This window comes from Typopeltis vanoorti, chromosome 9 (genome assembly GCF_054136105.1).
Source record: "Typopeltis vanoorti isolate ZY-2024b chromosome 9, IOZ_Tvanoo_1.0, whole genome shotgun sequence".
Lineage (NCBI taxonomy): Eukaryota > Metazoa > Arthropoda > Arachnida > Uropygi > Thelyphonidae > Typopeltis > Typopeltis vanoorti.
In genome coordinates this window covers 134,206,527-134,232,159 of record NC_143557.1, presented here as the reverse complement: position 1 = coordinate 134,232,159, position 25,633 = coordinate 134,206,527, and the positions used below count along the sequence as shown (strand labels likewise).

The 25,633-nt window shown below is 34.5% G+C and overlaps 2 protein-coding genes across 2 annotated transcripts in view; one reads left to right on the top strand and one right to left on the bottom strand.

Moving 5' to 3' along the window:
• AlaRS (alanine--tRNA ligase, cytoplasmic) overlaps positions 1-25,633 on the bottom strand; it is a 329,791-nt gene that overhangs the window by 297,760 nt on the left and 6,398 nt on the right. The window lies entirely within an intron of this gene.
• Cdc2rk (cyclin-dependent kinase 10) overlaps positions 14,639-25,633 on the top strand; it is a 189,696-nt gene continuing 178,701 nt past the window's right edge. The window contains exon 1 of the mRNA XM_090397623.1: positions 14,639-14,736. The gene's annotated coding sequence lies outside the window, so the exon portion shown is untranslated. The remainder of the gene's footprint in view (positions 14,737-25,633) is intronic.

The window sequence follows — 25,633 nt, the reverse complement described above, 5'->3', positions numbered from 1 at the left end:
AGAACATTTTAAAGGCATAAAAATTCAGCAAGACAGTAGTAGGAGCTATGAAACATGCAAAAACTGAATGATATATGCACGTAAACACAAGAAAGATATTTAATTAACCAAATATTTTGGTCTGGAAATAGCAGACCATCTTTTATCTTTTTTAGACGTTCTCCTCATCAGGTCACCTTCAAATATTCTTACAACTACAGTATACAGGAAACCAACGTTCACAGGTCATTATATTCTTAAAGAATCAACCCATCATCCATGTCAAAAAACAGGAATTATAAAATGCCTCATCAGAAGAGCCAAAACTAATTGTTCTACTTTTGATTATCTACAGAAAGAACTTTCTACTATCCAACAACACATGAAACTCAATGGCTTTTCTAAAAAAAGTACTCAACATCTTCTCAATTCTTATAATCCTCCACAAAACAACAAAGTTTCAATACATCCAGTGCCTATTCCTTATATCTCCGGTATTTCTGAACCTATTGCAAGAATTTTAAAGAAATATGATTTAACTACGTATTCACCTATTAACAAATTGTCTTCTCATTTTCTTTCTCCTAAAGACAAACGCTCAACTTTATCTGTTCCTGGAGTTTATCAAATTCCGTGCAACTGTGATCTCTCTTATTTTGGACAAACTGGACGTTCTCTTGAAAAAAGAATCCCAGAACATCAATCATCCATTCTTCACAACAAACCTGAAAAGTCTGGATTGGCTCAACATGGGATTGAAACTGACCACAGCATCCTTTGGTCCAGGACTCGCCTCTTACATAGATCCCATTATAGGTTCGAACATTTGTTCAAGGAAAGCGTGGAGGCCTTGCTCCATCGTCCCAAACTGAATCGTAATGACTGTATATCGATATCAAAAATCTAGGAAAGTCTAATCAAGATATTTAATTAACCAAATATTTCCAGACCGAAATATTTGGTTAATTAAATATCTTTCTTGTGTTTATGTGCATATATCATTCAGTCTTATGTCACAAGTATCCTTAAAACAACATGCAAAAACTGTCCAGGAGTTTAACTATCACTTGCTAATATCTATTCTTGTCCAGCAATTGCTGTTGGTTCACAGAAAATTGGCAATAACCCTAGAGAAAAGCTCTACTCCATCAAAGTTCAACAGATTGCCAAAGCAGTTCTACGGTCATATCTAGAAAATCACTGTCTCTTTAATATACTGTGTGAAATGTAATTCAGCTTGTCTTTGTATATATGTGTATACTCCAGATGATGACCTTAGTATGAAGGGCGAAACGTCGGGAAATTAAAATAGTTATTTATAACACGGTTGTAGAGTCCATAATTTGCTAAAATGAATATTATCTTGATAATTTGGGTCTCCCACGATGAATCTCAGGAGGTGCACATGCACAATAATCATCATCATCATCATCATGCTTTTCAAGGATTTAGGGCTAGAGTGACTTGTTCTGGCCTTAGAAGTCATCATTGAATTCTTTAGAGGACCTACAATAATAATAGTAACAACAAACTGAAAGAGAATTATAGAGGAATTAAGGAATTTCCCTATCAAGTAAAGAGACCAAGATAAACTGTGCAAGAGAAACCTGGAAAAGAATATGCTTGATTGAGGCCAAATAGAAGTTTTTCAGAATCAGATTTTCACTTGAAGACAGGCAGTTGAGAAAATAACAAGAATCTGTATTTAAGTTTTCTATGTCTGGAAAATACACATGACAAAGAGAAAAGCTTACAAAAATGAAAAAAAAAATATGGGATAATGAGAACATAATAAAGATTAACATATGTTCTATATTTAAGATGTAAATCAGTAAAAAGAACTGAAGGAGATAGAGGAAGATTGATGCAAAATCATGTTAAGATAATATTTTTACCCTATTTGCACTTTTATTCATCAATCTACATAGTTCACATTATGAAGAAGAGTATTATTAAACTTCATATCATTACTGGAGATATTCAACTGGGTTCCAAACTTTATGCAGATGATGTTATATTTCTAAATAATGACAGCACACATCTTCAGGATTCTATAAATTGAATAACTGCTGTAACAATCTGCAACTGATAAAACTATGAAAATGGACAAGCACATGGAAAACATCAACTGCTTTCTTAGTTCAGAACTGGTAAAATATTTCTGCTATTTATCACAATCCTTGCAATGATGGAAAATTAAATATGAAACAGACAGCAGAATAAACAAAGCTGGTATGGTGGGAAGACATTTGAATGAATTTATATGGAATAAATAAAATGTTACACTAGCAATATACAAGACAGTATTCAATCCAATTTTATCTTATGGATATGAAAGCTAGGTTAGCAAAGTTTAAAAAATTATCTATATTAGCTCAGGATTCAACAAATACACTTGCCACTTGCCCATGGTGAGTACATTTTGCAAGCTGACAAGAAGCTACAGACCAGAAAGAATAGAATATTTTTTTAATGAATTAAAGACTTAATTCTGTATGTTAGTCAAGTAAATATTAGTTTAATATCCAACGTTTCATTGACTGATATCTTTCAGCATTTTCAAAGGAATACACTGGTAAGCAATAGAAAGTAACAAAAACTAGGAAACTAACCAACAATTCTAAAAATTATATAAAGTTATCACTGTGTGTGATACAATGATATAATATAATATAATACTAGTAGTCAAGAAAGAGGTCATAATAAGAATTTTTTTTTGTTTAGTAAAAAATAACTTTCTACAGAAAACTTTTTTGTTAACCAAAAGAAACACAGAAGGATATGCATAATATAAAGGGCATTTCCAATAGTGAAATTTAACTTTTTATTGCACTTCCTATTTTTGTTATTTACTGATCTCCTTCTTGAAATGGTTCTCACACAAAAGAAATGTTCTCCAAATAACAATACTGCACCACTAATCACTGTATGGAAATGATTACTGGGACATATTAAAAAAATGGTAATAGGGTGGGGGTCTCAGGCGAGTACATTTTTTCCGTATCAAGTAGAATTTTGCATAATTTTTATTTTTAACTTGAGCGAAGCCAAAAAAAAAATTAGTTTAAAAACATCATCAAACTGCCAATTTCCTATGCTCTGTGACATCCTGTTCCCATAATTAGCCTGCTCACATCAGTTTTAGTCCCATCCCACTTCTCATCTACTTTTAAATTATTCACTTCAGAGCTTACCTCTAATTCCTAAACACCTACCCATCTTAGGAAAATCTTTCTTGCATGCCAGTAAATATGGAATAATATAAAAGAGGCATCATTCAAAAATAAGTCCTAGTGATGTTTGGATTTCCTTTTTTATCTGTTTAAGAATAATAATGCAAAGAGAAATGGGTAAATGAAATAAGAACAACTGTGGAAAATAAATAAAAAGAATAACAATGACAGATGAAGGAAGAAGTGGGATTCAGGTCTGCAGGGGAAATGCTTATGAACTACCATTATTACCATCTTCACATGTTTCAAGAATTAAACCTATCACGACCTATTCCAGCCTCAGAAGCCATCAGCAAATCTCTCAATGGATGGCCAGGTCTTCTTTTCTTAACAATTTTTTATTACTATTATTATTATTATTATCAGATTGGCCTCTAGAACAAGAATAACAACACCAGGTAGAAACAATGCAAAAAATCACACCATTATCCAGCTCAACAATATGGTATCCTAACAATACTAACTCACAGAGCCAGAGCTATCTGTTCCAATGATAATGCTCTTACTACTGAACTGACTTGGACCTTTGCAATACTTTTTGTTAACCAATACTTCATTTTTAGCAATATTTTTTTTTTTAACAAATATCAGTTCCCCACCACATCTATACTTTATATCAGATTGGCAACCTTCATCTATTTAAGCTAAAGACAAACTCTCTCTCTGCTTTATCATATCCAGGAGTAAATGAAGCACCCAGTTTTGGTGACCTGGCATACCATTGACAGACAGAAATATCTGTTGGCATCAGGCTTGGAGAACATAAAAAATATATTAGAAATAGCTTGGTTAAAAGAAATTATTAGGAAATCAACCAGGGAATTGGAAAAATGTTTGTCTAAACTTCAACAGGATAAGAAAAAGGATGAGAACAAGAACAGGCAGGAAAATAGTGAACATGGAATTCAAAATATTAATAACAAGGTAAGTCAGTTAATATCTAAGAAAAAAGAGGTAATATGGTATGGTGATTCAATTTTAAAATTTGCACTTGCTGAGGGAGTCACTACTTCTAGTTTCCCAGGAGCAAAAATTAAAAATATCATCATCATCATCAAATTCCTGCCATGTACCCTCAAGGGGTGTACAGGATATGATAATACTACATGAAAAATTTACATCATTACTAACTTCCTATGTACAATTTTCCTCCAAATCAGTCTGTTACTTGTCAAGACTCCAACATTATCAGATCTTATATTTCTATCGTCTAAGGCACTTTATACCGTATCAATCCACCTATATCTTGGTCTTCCTCTGGGTTATTTTCCTGCCAACCTGGCAGAGAACACGTGTTTTGCTAATCTTTCCTCGCCCATTCTGTTCAAGTGACCATACCACCTGAGATTAGCTCTGCTAACACATTCCTAGATGCTGACAATGTCAAAGTTCTTTCCTAATATTGTTTTCCTAAAATTTCCTAAAATTATTTCCTAATAATTAAAAATATGACAAATGTAATTGAAAACCAAAACAGAAATATAAAAGAAATGGTAGTGCTGGTAGGTACTAATAATTTAAGTAGTGACAAACATAGTATGAGAGAAGACATGAATGGTCTGTTGGAATAAGTGAGAAAGAAATGTGAGAGTAAAAATTGTAGGATTACTATCTAGATATGATAGTACTGAGTTAAGGAGGGCAATAATAGCAAATGATTTCAAGCACAAGCTATGTAGAAGATATGGATTTGAGTTTTTAGATGTGTGGGGTGTGTTTGATGGCAGAAAGATTTATATAAGAATGATGGCCTGCACTTGAATTCATTTGGCATCAGAAACCTGGAGAAATTACTTCTTGGTGTGAGACCCAATGCAGAGAGTCAGGGAAAATAGATCAACAAGGGAGGAATGAAAAAAATGTGTGTGAAAGCTCAGCTATGGTATGAACATGGTTATGTATGTGGCGAAGGAGTGAAAAAACATGCTTTGGATTCGGACCTTTTAAGTATGTCTGGGGAGGGAAAAGAGAAAATTCTAGAACAAGACCAAACAGATTGCATATCTAATTCTAAGAATGGGATAGGTCATAATTTATTATGTCTATACACAAATGCCAGGAGCATTAGAAACAAAGGGGTTGAGTTTGTTGCTTTATTGAATATGATGTGGCCTAAGATTGTTGGCATTAGTGAAACCTGGCTATCAGAATCAGATATGGTAAGTGGGATCGAGTGTAACAGATATACTATTTTTAGGAATGACAGAAGTGATAGGAGAAGAGGAGTGCTACTAATGATATCAAATGACTTAAGTCCAGTTAGGGTAGAAATACAAGAAAACAATGACTGTAACAATGTCCCATGTAGCGATGAGTTTGAGTCTATCTGGTGTGAAGTGGAAGTTAACCGAATGAAATACATGGTGGGTGCTGCTACAGACCTGGCGGCTCAGTTGTAGGAGATGAAAAAATGCATTGCCAATTTAGCCTTATGGGCACCAAGCATATGATCATTATGGGTGACATTTTCCAAACACTGATTGGGTAGAAGAGAAATCGCATGATAAGAAAGAACAGAAATTTATTGAATCATTGCAAGACAACTTTCTCAAGCAGCATGTGAAAGAAGGAACACGAGGTCAAAGAGCATTGGATTTGCTCATAGCATCAGAAGGGATCTCTGTCAAGAATATGGCTATTTTACCACCAATTGGTGACAGTGGTCATGCTGTTCTTTCTTGGGAAGTACCTACTTGTATTGAAGCTCTGATTAAAACAGGCTACATGCTGAACTACAAAGCTGGAAATTATGATCAACTTAGAAGAATACTATCTTTGGTCCCATGGTATCAGTTACTGAATGGAAAAAATGTCAGCAATGCATGGGAATCTTTGAAAAAGTGCTTGAATGAGGCAGTATCTCAATGTATCCCTAGTGTTCGAAGAATAAATAGGTTGGGAGTGAAATGGATGTGCAGCCTTATTGAGCAAGAGATCCACAAGAAGAAGTTGATGTGGTTTGGTTTATAGTTTATTTGGCACAAAGACAACACAGGTCATACTGTGCCATACTAAAGGTTACAACTATACATAAGCAGTTACAGAAAATTGTAAACAATATGTACAATATATCTGTACAAAAATCTAGTTCCACAAAGCAGTATCTACAGATAAACAGAACTGCTGCAGAGAGCACAGCAACACACAAGGTCAGAGGTTATTACAAAAATAGTTAACAATATAAGTTAATACACAAAATATGCAACACCAAGCCAAGGAATGCAGTATCTACATATATGTAAAATTATAATAGATGCTTTTACAGCAGTAGAAAAATAGACAAAAAGGGATTATTATACAATATGCATGGATGAAAATTAAATTTAGCAATGCACCATAAACAGAATTTAGCAATACATATAAACAGAATTACTAGAAGGTACACAAATAGACAAGGTATCCTCCAACAATATATGATTAGTCAAAAAATAAACTAGTACATAAAATACATATACAAAATTTGAGTTAAATAATGCAGTATCTACATATAAACAAAATTACTGCAGAGGTTTCAGCAGTACATAAATAGATAACAGTACAGATTAACATATACAAAGCAAGTCAAGGAAAGCAGTATCTACATATAGTAAGATTACAACAAATGTTATTATACTAATACATAAAGAGTCAGAAAGGAATTATTATACAGCATATATGCATAAAAATTAAGTTTAGCATTGTGGTATTTACATATTAACAAAATTACAACAGGGTGACACAAATATACAAGATCAAGGCCTACAGTAATACATAACTGGTCAAATTTTAAACTAATGAATAATATGTATGTATAAAAGTTAAGTTAAGCAATACAATATTTACATATAAACAAATTTACAGTCAAATGTGTTTGTACAAATTAATTCTTTCTAAAAAATTAAAAACATAATGCAATCTGCTTGCGTCTGCTAGCATTTCCCTGAGTGTATATAGCTTGGTTAGATAGGTGAAAATTTCATTCCTCTCTCATGTAAATTGTTGATATTTATCATATTCTACCAGAATATGATAAATAGTGAGATGTGTATTGCATTTTTTACACATGGAAGGGTCATCAGCTCTCACTAAATAAGAATGCATAAGGTGACTGTGACCTATGCAGAGCCTAGCAAGAACAACCTCCTTCCTTCTCTTTGTACGTTGACTAGAATGCCAGTGCTTAATTTCAGGTTTAATGTCATATAATTTGTTAGTCAATGTTTCCTGCCATGTTGACTCCCACTGAGCAATTAGCTTTGATCTTATAAGCTGTCTGTATATGGAACTGTCAAACAGTACGCGGAGAAGGTATGAGCTGATTTAGCAGCTGCATCTGCAGCCTCATTTTCCTTAATTCCGATGTGGCTGGGAATCCAGCAGAACTGAACATCAAAATTAAAGATTTTCATTTTGTGAAGCAGGTGTAGAACTTCATAAAGTACTGGATGTGGATTATACATAGGAGAGGAGATAGCCTGTAAAGAGCTCAATGAGTCTGTATAAATTATACACTTTTGGTGGCAGTTTTCTTTTATATACACAAGTGCAAGCTGAATGACATGTAACTCTGCTGTATAATTACTGCAGTCTGGTGGGATCTGATTTGAGATAATAATGTCAAGAAACACAGCAGCACAGCCAACAGAAGTATTAGTTCTTGAACCATCAGTATAGATGGGTAAGAAATCAGAGTGTGCTGCTCTGTGTGCATTAAACAATTGCAGGTAGGTGGATGATGAAGTATAAGATTTCTGTAGCTGACAAAGTGAGAGGTTGCAGGATGTGTGCAAAGGAGTGCTATTATGTTTAGTGTAAATGTTGTCAACATTTATACCAACAGCTTGCACAGTTTCTTTAACAAGCATACCAAAAGGATGTATAGCAGTTTGACGTGTGTGATATTGATCTTCCCAATGCAGAGAGAAGATACTAGTACATGTAGGATGATCTGGAAGAGATTTTATTTTTAGGGCATAATTAAGAGATAACTGTTTCTGTCGAAATGATAGAGCCGGTTCATTTGCTTCAACATAAAGACTTTGAGTAGGTGATGTGCAAAAGGCACCAGTAGCTATCCATATACCCTGATAATGGATACCCTGGAATCCAACCATCGTAGGTTACTGTCTTGCAGAACCATAGACTTGGGATCCATAATCCAGCTTTGAACGTATAAGTGCATGATAAAGATGGAGCAACGAAGCTCGATCAGTACCCCACTCAGTAGAGGATAGAGTGCAAAGGAGGTTCAAAGTTTTTTTGCACTTTTCTCTTAGTTAACGAATGTATGCTAGAAATGTAAGATTTCCATCAAAGATGAGTCCCAAGAACTTGGTTTCTGTAGCTACTGGAATAACAGTATGTCCCATTCTTAATTCAGGATCTGGGGGATGAGTGCATTTTTGACAAAAGTGTATACAGACACTTTTTTTCTGTTGAAAACCTAAACCCATTATTAAGAGCCCACAGAGAGACATGATCTGTTATCTTTCAATTACCCTCATGTTACATGAGTGACAGTAAATTGTGAAGTCATCAACATACAGAGCATTGTCTACAGTGGGAGGAAGCTGTTCAATGATCGAGTTAATTTTTATAGAAAAGAAAGGGTCACACTTAAGACAGAGCCTTGGGGAACACCCTGATCTTGATGATATAGTCGAGATAGCGTTCTCGCTCTGACTTGGAAGGATCACCTGGACAGAAAGTTTTTAATAAACAGGGAGGTGTCCTTTGAGACCTAGGTTATAGAGATTTTTTTTTTTTTTTTTTAATATGGCATATCTCCAGGTTGTGTCATAAGCTTTTTCCATGTCAAAGAAAACTGAAACGAGATGTTCTCGCTTCAGAAATGCGTCTCATATACAAGTTTCTAAACGAACCAAATGGTCTAAAGTTGAACAATGTCTACGGAAACCATTTTCTCTAGTATATCTGACAAAGACAGCTGGTCAGAGCAATGGGTTGATAATTATTTGCTAGTGCTGGATCCTTTCCTTGTTTTGGGATAGCAATGACAATTAACTTATGCCAAGAATTTGGAATCTCTTCCTCTGCAAGTATTCTATTGTATAATAAGAGAAGAAGATCCATAGAAGATGATGGTAGATGTTTTATCATTTCATAATGGATATCATCAGGCCCTACTGCACTAGAGTGAGATTGTAGGAGAGCTCTTTTTAGTTCCTCCTTAACAAATGGCTGAAGAATGTTGGTGGAAAAATTAAGCCTTTGTTTCTCTTGCTGCTCTTTCGGTATCAAAAATTCAGGAGAATATGAAGCTGTTGCTGATATTCTAGCAAACGTTTCTCCCAAAGTGTCTGCAATAGTTTTGGAATCAGCAATAACACTTCCATTATGTCTAAGGTAGACAATGTGTACTATATCTGCCTTTCATTTTCCGGATTTTATCCCATACAATTTTTGGACTGGTCATTTGATTAACTGATGTAGAAAATTGGATCCACGATTGTTTTTGACTCTGACGTCTCACATAACGTGCTTTGGCTCGAGCATGCTTGAAAGCTATTAAGTTTGATGTGGTGGGGTACCTACGAAATATGCCTCATGCTCTCTGTTGATCTTTTTTGGCTGTCTGACATTCTGGGTTCCACCAAATCTTTGGATAGAATGGAAACTGAGATGATGTTTTCGGGATGGAGGCTGCTGCTGCCTGGACAATGTACTCTGTTATATACTTTACTGCTTCATTGATAGGTGTTTGACTGACAGCATCAGCATTAAATTTTGCAAGATGAGAATAACTAATCCAATCAGCCTGGTCCATCCATTTTACATATAGGTATTCGTGTGAGGACATTGTGCATAGAACAGGGAAGGGATCACTTCCGTATATGTTCTTTTCAATGTCCCATGTGAGCAGTGGAAGAATGGAAGGGGGACAGATTGTAAGATCAATTGCAGAATGTGAACGGCTAGGCATATGAAAGAAAGTGTTAACTTTATTATTTAAAAGGGAGAGGTTATTATTATCAAGAACTCTTTCAATGATTCGACTTCATCTGTTAGTGTTGGCAGTACCCAACAGAGTATTGTGACCATTAAAGTCACCCATCAAAAGTACAGGTTCAGGCAGTTGCAAGATAAGATTGTCAAGATCAATTTCATTTAACTCAGCACTTGGTGGTAAATAAATTGAACATACTGTAACAAGAAATCCCACAGAGAGCCAAATCGCTACTGCTTCCAGAGTAGTATTAAGCTGGACACGGTATAAAGGAATATAACTGCCCACTAGGATAGCACTCCTCCATAAGCAGGACCACCTCCAGTTCTGTCCTTATGTACAACAATGAAATTTCTAAATGTACAGTCCACATTGTGTTTTAAGTACGTTTCCTGTAGACAGAAACAGAAAGGTCTGTGTTTCTGCAACAACAGCTTGATATCATCGATATTCTGGCGAATCCCACAAAAATTTTCCTATTGTCTTGAATTTTATTGACTCGTCTGGTTTTCGGTAGGTTGAGGACTTACCTTTGTCAGATTTATATTTATCCATTGTTTTAGGGAAGTATTGACGGCCAGTGTCCATCTCTTCCTCTGGTAGAGTGTTCAAAACATCAAATGTATTAGGGTCAGTTGGTAGGTTTAGTTTACTTTCAGTGGGTACCGAGGTATCCATTTTTTCTGTGCGAGTGTCTGGTGGTTTATCTTTGAGTGATATCTCCACCATAATTTTTTTGACAGGTGAGTTTTCATCGACTGGGACCGTTTTTGATGGTCCCAGATGGTGGAACAGACATACATATTTGAGTTGTTGTTGCCACTTTTTTAATTGTTACTTTTTCAGCATAAGAGGATCTCAGAACAGGCGTAATGGTGGCCAGCTTTCTTTTTGCATCCTGACATGTTATGTTTTGTTCTGATATGTTTTAATTTTTTGTATCTCTTGGTAGGAAACTGACAACAATGAAAAAGACCTACCAAAGGCTTTAACGTTGTTCTTATTAAGGTTAATTAATTGTATGTTGATTACTAATCCAAATATAGGGAAATTTCTATTATACTGTGCCACCCTGTATTCAGATTAGTCTATGCAAAATAGTGTACTCAAATATTAATTAACTTTAGCAGCCTAATGTTTATATATAGGCCAAATTTTACATTAACATTTGAGGTTCCCGCTAGGTCCAATAAGTTTATGAACGGTGCAGTGGAAAAGAATCAGGCTAATAACAAATTGAAATCAATAAAACAAAACATTTAATTCAAGGTTATATAATATACACATAAGCATACTTTGGATACTACACATAACATTCACTTAACTTTTGGTATTAAACACTGAGCTTCAAAATCTAATTTCTCCCAAATAGGCAAAGATAGTTCTAAAGTTCATTACCACTGAAATTCACAGCAAATATTTTAACAATTGTATTCTTTATCTATCCCTTAGTCAGAAATCACATAGTTCAGTCTAGAGATAGCTATCACTCTAAGGGGGGAAGACTATTAATCTTCTAGCTTCGGCTAATTTCAGCATAAACACCACAGTTAATGTTAGGATTTAACAGAAGGAGATAAATCTAATAACTTCACTCCAAAATGGTATAAAGTACAACTGTTCTTACTGGAATAAATCTTTGCACATATTATTCACTGAGGCACACTTAAAACTTTGGTTAATTATCACTCTGGAGCTACACATTTCAAAAGTAATCTTCGTTAAATTAACTTAATCTTTAATTTCAGCACATCACATAGGCAGACACACTTGCACTAGAAAATTTACTTATTCCCCATATACTACGGTACAATTGAATCAGCTTTCTACTAATCATCCTTGAAAGCTCTGGAATACAACATTAACTTCAGAATTCCATATCAATATTCTGAGTTGTCAATTTACATTTTGATCCTTCATAATCTGATTACAGCACTTAATTCTTTATACTACAGCCTCTTACTTAACACCGTGCTGCTAATAAATTATCTCCTCATCTCTATTGTACTGTTCTCAGTGACGTTACTGTGCTGAGTGCTCCAATTGTACTCAGTCCCTAGTTCCCTAGTTCTAGTGCTAACTCTACCGACCAACTGCTACTCACTCCCTTGTTTACTCTCGCTTTCCGTTTATATATTTTCGCTCCGTTTTCCCGCCAAAACTTGTTCTCACTCTAGCTCATATCAATTCCATCTCACATCCATAACTCACGCACTACACGCTCCCGCCTTCTATTTTTAACTCCGTCTCCATGACAACAATTAGAGCAGTACATAAGCATTATATAACATTATACCTTTATATACAGAAACTAAATAAAAGGATATTTTTCAATTCAAATAATATATAATTAAATATGATGAACACAAATTCTTCTACTATTAATATAGGAATAATTAAAATAATCTGAATGTTATTTTTATACAGAGTCCTTTCCATTATTAATACTTATCCTAGATTAAATAATTAAATAAAAAAAACTCAAAGGTAATTATATGAATAATAGTTTATAACAAGAGATTTACATAAAATAATATTTACAAATGTAGCCTTTGCCATGGTGGATTATGTTGGATTCTGAAGGGAGTGTTAATAATTTTATTTTCTCTTCATTCAGAATGCAACAACGCTAAAAGATCCAGATGGAAATATCAAAATTGGAGATAGGGAAATCGCAAATACTTTGGCCTTTCATTTTCAAAATATAAGCAAACTAGAGATGAATACTAGGAAAGACCATCAAATATCAAAACAGACTCGGTAGCAGAAAAATGCTGCAAACTCCGCAAAATAGCAAAACAAACTATTCTCGGATCCATTTACAATCTCTAAATTCGGAGATGCCTTGGAGAGACTAGATATAAATAAATCACGTGGACCAGATAACATACAAGGAATTATGATCAAACATCTTCCTTCCCTAGCCCTAGATTAGCTTCTTTGCCTATACAACAATAGCCTAAAACAAGGAAAAGTTCCGAAAGACTGGAAGACAGCCACAATCATACCAATCTTAAAGCCTAACAAACCACAAGACCAACCAGGAAGTTGTAGACCAATTTCACTGACTTCAATTCCAGGCAAATTAATGGAAAAAATGATACTCCAACATTTGAATTACTATCTAAACAAAAATAGTATACTACCACATTTTCAGGCTGCCTTTAGAAGAAATCACTCAACAACTGATCAACTTTTCTACTTAACCCAGACAATTCAAGATAACTTCCAGACCAAACCTACCAAATCCACCATTGCAGCTTTTATAGATTTTAGCAATACCTTTGACAAAGTGTGGAGGCAGAAACTCTTTTCCAAACTTTGTCATATTGGAATAGAAGGGAAAGTTCTTAACTGGATCTATGACTTTCTAAGAAATAGAACAATTCGAGTTAAAATAAATAATACCTTTTCCAAGAAAGTGAAAATAAGACAGGGACTCCCTCAAGGTAGCATTTTGAGCCCACTCCTTTTTTCCATCTACTTAAATGACTTAGATAAAAATATAAATAAAGAAACAAAGATAACTATGTTTGCTGATGATTTGGTCCTATTCTCAGCTCACAACAACCTAGAAACAGCAGAAGGTCACTTAAACATAGCCATTGAAAATTCAGCTACATACTGCGAAAACCAAAAAAATCAAAATTAACCCTACTAAATCAGAAATCTGTGTTTTTACTATTAATAACCACCTCAGAAATTGGAGACCAAAGATTAAGCTAAACAGTCAACTAATTACATTCAATGAAAACCCCAAATACCTTAGAGTTACTCTAGATCCATCGCTAAGCTTCAATAAACATATCAACAATGTTGCAGTCAGAGCAAAAAGAACACTAAATATCATGAAAAGTATCTCAGGTAAAAAGTGGGGAGCCGATGCTAAAACCTTAAATGTCACATATATCTCTATTATCCATCCCATAATGGAATATGTTTTGCCTATCTGGATGCAAACATCACAAACCAGTTTAGACAAGCTTATAAAAATTCAGAAAAATGCAGCTAAAATCATATGTGGGCTAAGGAATACAACTCCTGGAAAAATAGACAGTATTTTGATTTTGTAGAATAAAAGATAGTTATTAATCCAGTTATTATAAGACTTTTTCATTTCATCTCAACAATACAAATTTGTAGTTTCTAATTCATTTAGTATATGGTGTATGTATGTGTGTTGAATGTGTACACAGATCCAATTTTGAGGTATTCAGTTCGAAAACATCATTGTGTCAGACAGAAAAAAAAGTAGAAAGTATCAAAGTAGAAAAACCTTCCTCCTGCTAAATAGTAGGGAACAGAATAATATTTAACAATGCTGTATTGAAGCAGCATACTTCACACACATGTGAATCAGAGAGTAGCTGTATTTTTATTATTGATTATCTATTATAACACGTTACGCTTACATGTTTTATGAATATATGTATTGCGCGCGCACACACACACACACTATATTTTTTGTAATTTAGGATTTCCTGTTGCTGCTCTTCGAGAGATAAATTTTTTGCTGAAGTTGAAACATCCAAATATTATTCATTTAAAGGAAGTCGTGGCTGGTAAAAGTTTAGAAAGGTATATAACTATAAGAACTTAATATTTTATTTATCACCACATTAAATAAAAATAATAATAAAAAAAAATTAAAAATTGTCCTTTTTTTAACTCTTTAGCACTTTTGTAACAGATTTAATATTTTTAAAAATTTTCAGGAACTGGAACAAAAAAAATAATGCGGTTCCTATTTTTGAATTATTTTATTTATGTGGTAAAAATGAAAAAAAAAAACGTTATTAAAATCAATCCATTATTTAAGTCATAACATGGGGAATACTGTTTCAAAGAATGGAGATCAATTAAAAGAAAGAGAAGAATGAGAAAGTGATACGTTTGAAGTTGAATTGTGCATGAATGTTGACTAGCAGTTGCTCATGTTTTTACATTTAGAGGAAAGTAGATGAATGATGATGGCTAGTTCAGCAGAACACTGTCCATGGAAATACTAGAAGAGGCATACAGTAGAAAGAGAATGTCTGTGTGAGAAAGAGAGAAAATTATTGGAATGAATTTATACAAGAGAGAGAAAGAAAATGATTGGAGCAAATTTACCTAAGACAGAGAGAGGGGTCATCAATTCTTTCATTTTCTTCCAAGACTAAGAACATGAGCATTTTTGGTGGTCAAGATCCATTTACTATCTAACTTCAATCTTATCACAACGTCTTCTCTTCCTTCTTTTTGATTCCATCATCTGCTCTTTCTTTGAATAAAGTCTCCTTATTCCATCTTCCCCAACGATTGCAATCTTCATATGTTCAAGAAACACATGAACAGATGCCCTCTTCTCCTTAGCATCATTATATGGTATCAGCAGTTGTACAAACGTAGTGGCTGGAAAAGGATACCTAATTTATTTTTGGTGTCTGAAGAGACTATGACTGAGATTGTTTGTACCAGAAACTAAAATTATAAGTTAGGCTGTGAAGAAAAATCTGATCTTGCCTGGAGATCTGGGTATTAACAAAAGTAAGGGAATGTGATAGTAGGCCTTCCTTGCAGGAAATACAACAGTACTGCATTTTGATAGCATTGAAGTGCCAAAGATTATATTTGTCCCACTGGAGAGTAGTAAAATGAGTGAGTCTAAAGCATTGGTTATGGAATATCTTGAAATGTCAAATGACTGTGTACTACAAGGTTTGTCAGCTGACGTGAATGAGAGAGTTTGGCATCAGCACAGCTGTGGATAGGATTTCAGATGCTTGAGAGAGGCTCATTTATGTACAGGAGGAAGAGTGGATGAAAGTACAGAGCCATAGAGCCAACCAACCACAGTGAACAATCAGAGCAGAACCTGCTAACCCAATGTAAATGAAAGAAGAAAGACAGTAGGTTGGTGGTTTTGGTGATCCTCTCAGTGTGTTGGAAATGTCCAAAGGTCACAAGGCAGGCATGAATTAAAAGTGAAGAAATTTGTATTGCTAGCCACTGATTAGCTAGTGGACTTCCATTATGTATTGAAAAGAAGTTAGGATGGGTATTAGGAACATTCAGGAACATAAGTTTTTAGCATATTATGTCGTATTCTTGAATACCATAAGACTGATAATAAGGGACAGTTTGCACTGTCACCTGTGGGAGAATTGGAATTATTCTGAAGACCTGATCAGAAGGCTGAATTCCAGGTGATCAAAAAAAGAAATCTAAACGAAACATAAATTGAATGCTAGAATTATAATAAGAGCATATAATTATAATATGAGCATATAATAAGGTGTTAAGAGAAGTTTGTTCAAACACCAGTATTATATGTTGTAAATTTAACGTTGGATAGGGCAGTGAGTGCCTATAGTGTAAGTTCTTAGTAAGCAGTTAGAATTGAGGATTGACAGGAAGATAATCTAATGTATCCTTGTCTCAAATACTCAGGTGTAAGACAAGGGTGCATACTATCTTCACTATTATTCACGACACACACATATATGTGGTGAATGCCAGCCTAATTGGCTGAGTGGTAAACTTATCTGAAAAGGCTGCAAGGTTAAATCCTGTCAGGGACATGAATGTTTGTGATTGTCTTTAGGTTGAAGATAAACTTCATCGAGACCACCTCCCTGCTTATTGGAGATCCGAAGTAGCTCGAAAAAGTTCCATATTTAGACTCTATAGTAGTGTTTCTGGACTATGAAAAAAAAATTAATTAAAAAAAAATATAGAAAGAAAATTAATTTTAAAAAAATAGAAAAAATCCTTTGACTACCTACAGTACAAATATACTATAGGTTTACAAAAAAAAACCTTTTGTGGGTGGGAGGCACATAAAATATATGTGTGTGTGTGTGCAGTGGTGAGCTTTAAGGGGCTCGCATGAGTCCTGTCTTAAATTTTTCTCAAATTTGCGAGCCACTTGTTCTTCTTGATTACTTTTTTATTTTTTCAAAAAATAAATTTTTTTTTTTTGAAACATATTAAGCGACAAATTGGTATGGTAACCTAACAAAAATTAGTCTATTCTGCAGTGTATAGATTATTTGGAATTATTGTTTCAACCCCTCTATAACGAATTCACCCTAGTTTGAAAATAAAAAAAGCGCATGCACTATCTTTAACCTTCTCCCTTCTGCTAGCAAATCGTATGGTAAAACCAGTAGCCAATGAAATGTTTTATAAAAGATTATAAAAGTTTTCATTCTTATTATATTTTGATGGTTAAAAATGTTTTTCTTATGTAAGATAAATTAACATAGTTGAATGTGTGCAAATATTTCATGTTTAGATCATGAAATATTTGTTTAAAAATGATAGCTTTTAGAGGTTGATTGTCCTCGCATACTTTTTGAATGGAATTTGTACACAAGCTGTATTAATAAAAGTTTTTGTGTGAAATACAGCTTTTTTTTTTTTTTTTGCTAGACGATGCGAGCCCTTTGTTAAAATTTCCATAGCTCACCACTGTGTGTGTGTGTGTGTGTGTGTGTGTGTGTGTGTGTGTGTGTGTGTGTGTGTGTGTGTGTGTGTACAGTCATCCCTCGACTTACGTCCGGGTTCCGTTCCATCCGGCAGGATGTAAGTCGAATCAGAACTAAGTCAATACATTAAATCAATAGAGTTATAGGGGTTAGGGACTTTACCCTAATAAGTTTACTGCCATTTTAATTTTGAAACCTTGTTATAAAACTGTACTGTGTGTTACTGCCACTATAAACACTATAAAACATGAGAATAATCATCCAAATCTTCCTCCACAATCACATCTTCATTACCTTCCCTGTGTGAAGGACCAGGCTGTTGCTCTTCTGGTGTAGCCTTTGTTTTTATGATGAAAATGTCCAATGTGTTTTGCTTATTTCTCTTCTTCTTTTCATCATAAATTTGTTCATAGCAAGCAAACTCATCGTGTACTTTCGTTTCATTTATTAAGTAGCGTTCAACATTGGGGTCCTTTAATTTATTATTTAACTTATTATTATTTAACTACCTCTTCCCGTTTCTCGTATTTCCTTTTCTACAACAGTTGTTTCTCCAGTTCGAACAATCCTTTGTTGGTTAACTCTTCGGAGGTGGGGACGTTCTATGATTTGAATTATGTTGTCATCATTCACTTTGAGATTCAGATTGTTTGCTAGGCCCATTATTACAAACTTCCAAAATTATGCACAAACCTTTTTAATGTCTTTTTCCATATGCTACTCATACATTGAGAGGTCACTTCGTCCCAAGCCACAGCAATATTTTTAAGATCATGAAAAATATTGAATGTTTTCCAGAATTGCACGAGAGTCTGGTCATTTCCTTCAATAGCAGAAATGGCTTGTGAAAAAAGTTCTCCATAGAAATAAGCCTTAAACTCCCTGATCCATCAGGCGGATCGATGAAGTAGTGTTTGGAGGAAGAAATATGACCTTGAACTTGGTGAAGATCACCAAATGCAAGGTGGATGACCTGGAGCATTATCTAGAATTAATAAAATTTTAAATTCTACATTTTCTTTCACACAATAACTTTCCACTTCACTCGCATAACAGTTGATTAAGGCATCCTCAAACAGTTTTTGAGTCATCCACGACTTCTTATTGCTTTGATAATGAAATGGGAGTATGCTTCCTAATGTTTTTGAAGATACGTCACTGTGCCATATCACAAATGGTTTCAGTTTTTTATATCCAGTCACATTACCCATAACAAATCGTAACACAGGCATTAAGAGCTTTAAAATTAGGTATAAATTGTATTTTTTTGTAGATGAATGTCCTCTCCGGCATTTTTTTCCAAAACAAGGACGTCTCATCCATATTAAATATTTGCTTGTGCAAATATTTTCCTCCATAATAATTTTATCCAATTTCTCCACAAACTCCTTGGCAGCCTTTAAAGCGCTTGCAGATTGCCATACATTTTCACATTATGAGCGCATAATGCTGCTTGAATCTCATGAACCAACCAGGATAAGCGAATTCGTAGTCATAATCTGGCCCTGCTTTCTCCTTCAACATGTTGAAGAGACTTAGTGGTTATGGTCACAGTGCTAAGGGCAATCACTTTTGGTTCAGATCCTCTATGCATGATGCAAATAGCTTTTCCATATCACCAATAGGACCTTGTCTTTGTTTCGTCACTCTCGTCGATTTCATGGAAGCAGATCCTTTCCCAGCCTCGACGATTTTATCCTTATTTTTCAAAATGGTCGTCAATGTAGAATGAGACCATCTGAAGTCATGTGTGATCACATTGACAGGCTTACCAGCTTCATAACTTGCAACTTCGTTTCAGATCAATTGCTCGCCTCTTTTTCTGTGATTCTTCACTAAGTTTTTTAATTGGGTGTGCAGGGGTGATGTTGCACAAAATATCATGAAATATTTAACGATAAATACACAAATAACCCAATTCTCAAATACAAAATCAACAGAGGAATGGTTGAAGACATATGCCGATTGCTGAGGGAGGTTGCCTCTGAAAATGCTGTTGCTACTGTGCATGCTTTACTTTACATGCGCTAGCGTAAGGTAAAGTATAGGTCTTGTTCGAAAGTATAGCCAAAAATGTTATTTATTCCCTTATGGCAGTGTTTCTCAAACTTCAGATATCCTTGTACCCCTTCTTAAATTTTCATTATTATCAAGTACCCCCTTATGAAATAATTTTTTTTTTATTATCCTATAGTATAAATACACCAGATCATAGAGGTCAAGTTCATGTATTTTATACAGCACCTTTTCTGGGTTGTTATAGAGTTCACATTTGGAAATACTCATACAGTTTAGGAAATGCATTGGTGATGTTTCCTTGATGTTACAGATTTTGCAGGTTGGGGAAGACTTTTATGCCATTGCTAAACTTGATTGGTCTTCTGTGGCCAGTCTTGAGGCGAGAGATCATGGTAGTGGCACTGCGATTAAACTTGGAGTTGATGGTAGCTCCTGGATTTTCTGCTGAGTACCAGTGGTGAGTCATGTCCTGAAGAATTGTTCTTCTTATGTTTTCTTTTTGGGTGATTTTAAAAAGATCGAAATCTGTGGTATCATTTGATGTTGTGGCCATTTTTGTTACTTCATCTGCAGTTTCGTTTCCCTTTAATCCCACATGGGACGGGATCCATTGGAAGATTATTTCGAAATCCTTATGTAGTTTATGTTTTTTGCTATGTCTCTAAGTATTTCTTGATGGCTAGTGTAGCAGTTGTTAATAGCTTGAAGGGCTGCTAAGGAATCTGTGAAAAATATAAACTCCTTCGGGTTTTATTTGTCCAAATATTGCAGTGCTGTGTTAATGGCTATTAATTCAGCATGGTATGAGTTGCATCCAATACTGTTAGTTGTTTTTAGTTCTATATTATTATGAGAGCCATAGATGAGTACACCACTCCCAGAATTGCCATTTGGATTTTTGGAGCCATCTGTGTAGATCTTTATTGAGTCAGGTCCATATTCCATTATTTTTGAAAGGGCTAATGATCTCAAGATTTCAGAGTTTTCTAGGCTTTTTTTCTCATGTTTCCCTACTTCAGAGTTGATAACTATATTTTTCCTGTCTTGATTTGGAGGAAATGCTGGGAAGTCGGCTATTTTATTTAGACAATCCAAGGGAATTTTATTTTCTATGATTTCATGCATTGTTGATTTTTTCTTTATTCTGTTTGTTGGTTTCCAGTTTTTAAAAAGTTCACTTGTTCTATGATGCGCAAGGTTGGCTCTTTTTTCTACAAATTTGGTTAGATTTTCTTGCCACCTAATTTTTAAAGGAACAAGGTTGGATTCGAATTCTGCTATTTTTCCAGGAGTTGTATTCCTTAGTCCACATATGATTTGAGCTGCATTTTTCTGAATTTTTATAAGCTTGTCTAAACTGGTTTGTGATGTTTGCATCCATAGGCGAAGCATATTCCATTATGGGATGGATAATAGAGGTATATGTGACTTTTAAGGTTTTAGCATCGGCTCCCCACTCTTTACCTGAGATACTTTACATGATATTAGTCTTCTTTTTGCTCTGACTGCAACATTGTTGATATGTTTATTGAAGCTTAGCGATGGATCTAGAGTAACTCTAAGGTATTTGGGGTTTTCATTGAATGTAATTAGTTGACTGTTTAGCTTAATCTTTGGTCTCCACTTTCTGAGGTGGTTATTAATAGTAAAAACACAGATTTCTGATTTAGTAGGGTTAATTTTGATTTTTTTGGTTTTTGCAGCATGTAGCTGAATTTTCAATGGCTATGTTTAAGTGACCTTCTGCTGTTTCTAGGTTGTTGTGAGCTGAGAATAGGACCAAATCATCAGCAAACATAGTTATCTTTGTTTCTTTATTTATATTTTTATCTAAGTCATTTAAGTAGATGGAAAAAAGGAGTGGGCTCAAAATGCTACCTTGAGGGAGTCCCTGTCTTATTTTCACTTTCTTGGAAAAGGTATTATTTATTTTAACTCGAATTGTTCTATTTCTTAGAAAGTCATAGATCCAGTTAAGAACTTTCCCTTCTATTCCAATATGACAAAGTTTGGGAAAGAGTTTCTGCCTCCACACTTTGTCAAAGGCATTGCTGAAATCTATAAATCTATAAAATTTGGTAGGTTGGTCTTGAAGTTATCTTGAATTGTCTGGGTTAAGTAGAAAAGTTGATCAGTTGTTGAGTGATTTCTTCTAAAGGCAGCCTGAAAATGTGGTGGTATACTATTTTTGTTTAGATAGTAATTCATATGTTGGAGTATCATTTTTTCCATTAATTTGCCTGGAATTGAAGTCAGTGAAATTGGTCTATAACTTCTTGGTTGGTCTTGTGGTTTGTTAGGCTTTAAGATTGGTATGATTGTGGCTGTCTTCCAGTCTTTCGGAACTTTTCCTTGTTTTAGGCTATTGTTGTATAGGCGAAGTAGCCAATCTAGGGCTAGGGAAGGAAGATGTTTGATCATAATTCTTTGTATGTGATCTGGTCCACATGATTTATTTATATCTAGTCTCTCCAAGGCATCTCTGAATTTAGAGATTGTAAATGGATCCGAGAATAGTTTGTTTTGCTATTTTGGGGAGTTTGCAGCATTTTTCTGCTGCCGAGTCTGTTTTGATATTTGATGGTCTTTCCTAGTATTCATCTCTAGTTTGCTTATATTTTGAAAATGAAAGGCCAAGGTATTTGCGATCTCCCTATCTCCAATTTTGATATTTCCATCTGGATCTTTTAGCGTGTTAGTCTCACTTGCCTTTGGTAGGTCTCTTTGTAAATTAGCAATCAGTTTCCAAAGTTTGGTATCTGAAGTGTTTGGATTTAAGTTGTGGCAAAATTCTTGCCACAACTTAAATCCAAATTCTTTGTAATGTATTATATTTTTGGTTAATTTCAGCATTAATCTTGTACTCAATCCTGGTTTCTTGAAAGCTTCCCATTTTTAAGATGTTAAATAATTCATTTCGTTTAGTTATTTTACTGGTAAGTTCCTGGTGAACATTTGTGTAGTTTGAAATAACTTTTCTCCTGTAACCCTTTGGGATACTTTTCTTTGCTGCATTTAAGATAGTATTCTTCCAAGTTATATAGTCTTTGTCTAAGTCATCATGGTATGTGTGATCTTTCAGCATTTTACTTACTTCATTCTTGTATTTCTCCCAATTTGCCTTCTGGAAGTTACAATTAAATTTTTTTGGGGGGGTGGGACTAGTCATTTTTGGGTTCAGATTGATTAATATTGGAGTAGTTGCTTCCTACTGGTTTCAAAATAGACCAAATAGCTTTGTCGTGAAGATCAGGAGACACTGCTGTGATATTTAGGGCATCTTTTGTACCATAAGAATGAGACAGATAAGTAGGTTCTCCACTGTTGAGAGTTATTAGTTCTGTTTCATCAAAAAATTACTCGGGTTTGCTCCTCTTAGGTTTATTTCCTCAGAACCCCATAACAGGTGTTAGCTATTCATGTCTCCTAAGATAACCGATTTTTCTTCAATGAGATGGGATAGGTTGGAAAGATTTGGTCCAGGTTTGTCAGGAGGATGATAACAATAGAATATGTTTAATGGTTTTTTACTTGGTTCCAGTATTTGGATTCCTTGTATTTCAGTTCCTTCTGATACTATGTCTAACTCAACAACTTTATATGACAAGTTTCACATTAGTGTCAGAAGCCTTCCTCCATTTTGGTCCGTAGGCCTATCTTGTCTTATGATTTCATAGTTTTTAATGTTTAGTCTGTTGGTTTGTTGAAGTTTGGTTTCCTGGATGCAGATAATATCAGCATCATTTATTTATTATGAAATAATAAATAAATAAAGTATATTTCATTGTAAATGTCTGTTTTATTTGAAATTATATGTTCATGTAAACAAAAAATATGGTTTGTTTTAATAAAACAAAATTTGGAATAGGTTCCTCTTCGTTTCCTTTCCATGAAAATCTACATTTCAAGTAATTCATATACTTAGGAAGATTTTTCATCTTCTTCCTAGTTGGTTCTCTAGAGATGTCAGACAACACACCCTTATCAATTTCATTTGATCCAGATGCAATATCAACGTTTTCTTGTTGGTTACAGCTACTTGTATTTGCTGTATTGCTCTCTTTTGTGGGTTTTATAAATCCAATCTTTAATCAATGATCCATACTTAAGAATTTGAAAGCAAAAAAAAAATTACCGTATTTACTCGAATATAACTCGCACTTTTTTTTCCCAAAATTAAAGCTAAAAATTGTGGTGCGAGATATATGTGGGGATTTTCAGAAACTAAAGTTTTCAGAAAAAAAAAAAAAAACCTACAAATTGTGTGACTTACCAAGATGCTTCTGTTCGCTATCGCTACTTTTGGCATCGAGAACAGTTACCTTGTGTGCATCGTCAAAGTCATCTAACCAAATATCTTCCATTATTTCAAGCAAAAATTGCCAGTAGTTTACAAGACTCGAGATATGTAGAGCAGCTATGAACAAGTGCATATGATTGGTGCGGAATTAACAAAAGATTGCACGAACCAAAGACAAATTAGCATTTCAACAGTTGAGTTGAAATGCTAATTCTTTTCAGCCGAATTCCATAATATCTGAAACACATTCACTGTATATTTCTTAGTTTTAACACGTTCGCGACGGGGTGGTGTCAAGCAAAACCATATGTTGCACCGGCAACATATGGATTTATTTGTCTCTATAGCAGTTTCTGTTGGAGGGAAGATGTGATTCGTTAGTTAGTGCTGTTTTTATCTCAGTTGTCTCTAACTGCACTATTTGTTGAGAAATACAGGTATCCCTTGCTTATCGTGGCAAAATTAATTGCGGCAATCCCTTGATATACACGGCAAGGAGTTTGGATTAATGTGCATTTAACCCTGCAGAGGTTGCAGCCTGATCTGACAGATACATGCAAAATGTTTAATATGAATATTCTTATACAATTCAATGTATAGCTTGGAGGTCACGAGTAGCTGTGCATTCATATGTTAGAGTGATATTCCGCACTGTTTTTTGCTGTCAGTTTGGTTTAACACATGGTATGTAAAGGTTTGTGATATTTGACAGTAAATTGTGTCTGAGAGACACCATGACCTTTGATGTCAGTATTGTATGGTTTATTTTTATTTGTTCACTAATTTCTAGATTGTAACTGAAAATAAATAAACCATCATGTATTACTGAAATAGAGAGCCAAAGGCTTATTTATCATGCATGTCCTCTAGGAGATGGAAACTACATTATGGAAAATACTAAGGAAAGCGATCTGGTGCTTACTTCACCTTTACTACGAGTTGTCCATAAGGTTGCTTATGCTTGCATCCGCTGAAACTTTTAGTTTCTATATATTTGGCACGCAACTCTTGTAGTTTCTATGTTTGGCTATGAAATAATGTTGGATTCAATATCCACTAAATTTGTACCATCATGTATTATACTTGCAGTGTTTTTTCTTTATGCTTTATTGCTTGTTTGCCGAGGTCTGGAGAATCATTTTGCTTGTTATTGTAGAATTTATACTGATAAGAAAAAAACTAAAACTGTTCAAACGACTCTTAATAACTTCTTTTGATAAAAAAAAAAAAAATGCATTAGCTAATGTAGGTACAAGCATTTATTAAACATTTACTTTGCATTCATTTTTTATTTTTCCTAAAAGAGTACCATATAAAACGAATTATTAATACAGTAATCGATCATGGACAAATTGTAATTTTTACCATTGATTATTAGATTTAATTAATGCAATTTTGATATATGCAGTAACATCGAGGGATACCTGTATAATGATTCCATGCATTAATGAGGCATAGCCGAAAATTGCCACATACCCCCCCCCCCCCCAAGACCTTTCGCGTACCCCCGGTGGAACACGTACCACACTTTGAGAGACACTGTCTTATGGGATCACAGACATATCTTCAAAAGTTCGTAATGCGAATGGACATAAGTCGAGGGGTGACTGTATATATACAGTTAACCCTTGAAGAACGTGGATTTGAACCATGTGGATCCACTTATGCACGTGGCTTAGAAATA